We start from the raw sequence: 2,070 nt of genomic DNA, 5'->3' as shown, positions 1-2,070 counted from the left end.
GCTTTCCCGTTCCAGGCTCCTGCTCCGAGCATCCAGAGGGATTCAGGAAGCCACCGGGAAGAAGGAAATGGATTCAAGGCACCTAGCACCACAATTAGCCCACTTTTGGTTAATTTAGGCTACCAAGGCCTCGGCCCCTCGTCTCCCAGGGCTGAAATTCCATGGGAATGCCTCGACCGAGACATGGAGCTCCATCCTGGCAGGAGTTACTTGCTGGCACCGCTGCCCAGGTGAGGGCCAGCTCCAGCTCTGTCCGTGCTCCTTGGCTGCCCAGGGGGGTCTGCAGGGCTGGAATGCCCGGGGAATGTCGGGCACTTCTGCTCCTGGGAGCCTGCCGGGGCCTGGGCTGTCCCCGTGTCCCCCCTGGCTCCAGCAGGCCACTCCTGGATCCCAGGGGCAGTTATGGACACCCCAGGCGTGGTTATGGACATCCCAGGGGCAGTTATGGACATCCTAGGGGCAGTTATGGGCATCCTGGGGTGGTTATGGACATCCCAGGGGTGGTTATGGACACCTGGACATCCCAGGGGCAGTTATGGACATCCTGGGGTGGTTATGGGCATCCTGGGGTGGTTATGGACATCCCAGGGGTGGTTATGGACACCTGGACATCCCAGGGGCAGTTATGGACATCCTGGGGTGGTTATGGACATCCTGGGGTGGTTATGGACATCCCAGGGGTGGTTATGGACACCTGGACATCCCAGGGGCAGTTATGGACATCCTGGGGTGGTTATGGACATCCTGGGGTGGTTATGGACACCTGGACATCCCAGGGATGGTTATGGACCCCCCAGGCCCACTGGGCTTTGTGGAGAACAGGGGTCCAGGGGCAGCAGGGCCGGTGACATTCCTGCCTTTCCCATTGCAGGCTGCCTCCATGGTGATGCAGAGGGATCAGGAGGCCCCCAGGAAGGAGGAAGCGGGTGCAAGGCTGTTGTGGCTGTAATTAACGCAGCCCTGTTAATGAGCCAGCAGGAGGTGTGTGCTGGGTGTCACCTGCTGGAGACTCGGCTCAGCCCACCCTTCCCAGGCTGTGCTGTTACCCTACAGGGAGCTGTGCAGAGGCTGGAGCAGCAGGGCAGAGTCCCTGTGGAAGAACCCGGAGGATTCAGCGACACCAGAGTCAGGGAATTAAACATGAACCATCGTTTGAACGTGTTTTGACTCCAGAGCTTTTTATGTTCTGTTTCTGGCACAAAGGGATGAAGCTAGGGATTCAGCGGGAGGGGATGGGGATGCTCCACGTGCTGGAGCTGAGATTCCCCAGGGGAGCAGGAGCCCACCCGTGTCCCCAGGGTCACCTGGGCTTGCTGTCCCCATGTCCCAGGCTCAGATGGCCCCATTTCCCTGAACTCCAGTGTCCCAATGTCCTTGGGTCCTGGTGTCCCTGAGCTCACCTCCTGTGTCCCCAGTCCCCGGTGCCTGACTGGGTGGCTGCAGAGCCGGGACAGGGACGCAGGGACACGCTGGCTGTGGGGCAGGGCGCAGTTCCCAGCTGAAAGCAGTGACCCACGTGTGCTCCTGCAGGGATCCTGGAAGCTGCTGAGGGGCTGCTGGGGTACCAGAACCCATCGAATAGCTCCGTTAGTGCCTCAATTAAATTAATGTTTCCGTTAATTAACAGAGCAGATGGTTACATTAACGGGTGAAATGCATTACTGGAATATTGTAGGATAAGCTCCTGTTGATCTGTGTTGTTGGAGCAGCCCTGGGGCAGGACGAGGTGTGCCTGGGACCACTGAGGCGTCCTGGAACCCCAAATACCCAACCGGGGGGCCGCGGAGGTGGGGAGAATGGTAATTAACGGGGTAATTAATTACAGCGCCCCAATAGGGGAGCCTTGCAAGGGCTGGGCGTGGCCTGTTGCCATAGCAACCGCCCCGCATCCGGGGCGGGGCTTCTTCATGACAACATCCGTGTCCTCCAGTCAGAGGGCGAGGCGTCCCCATGGCAACGGCGCTTGCCCCGCCCTGTGTGGGCGTGACCGCACATCACCCCTTCTTAGGGGCGGGGCCGTGGGAAAGGCGCGAGGGGCGGGGCGTCGCCATGGGAACGAGGCCAGAAGTG

General features: G+C 60.1%; 1 long non-coding RNA gene across 1 annotated transcript; it reads left to right on the top strand.

Moving 5' to 3' along the window:
• The first annotated feature begins 18 nt into the window (after positions 1-18).
• LOC115949050 lies at positions 19-1,161 on the top strand. The gene is made up of 2 exons (XR_004082722.1): positions 19-230; positions 872-1,161. It is a non-coding gene; the product is annotated as an uncharacterized LOC115949050 (long non-coding RNA).
• Positions 1,162-2,070: the final 909 nt, after the last annotated feature.

Source organism: Geospiza fortis, unplaced genomic scaffold, assembly GCF_000277835.1.
Source record: "Geospiza fortis unplaced genomic scaffold, GeoFor_1.0 scaffold1215, whole genome shotgun sequence".
Taxonomy (NCBI): domain Eukaryota; kingdom Metazoa; phylum Chordata; class Aves; order Passeriformes; family Thraupidae; genus Geospiza; species Geospiza fortis.
The sequence above is the reverse complement of the archived record's forward strand: the minus strand, read 5'-3'. Positions and strand labels throughout refer to the sequence as shown.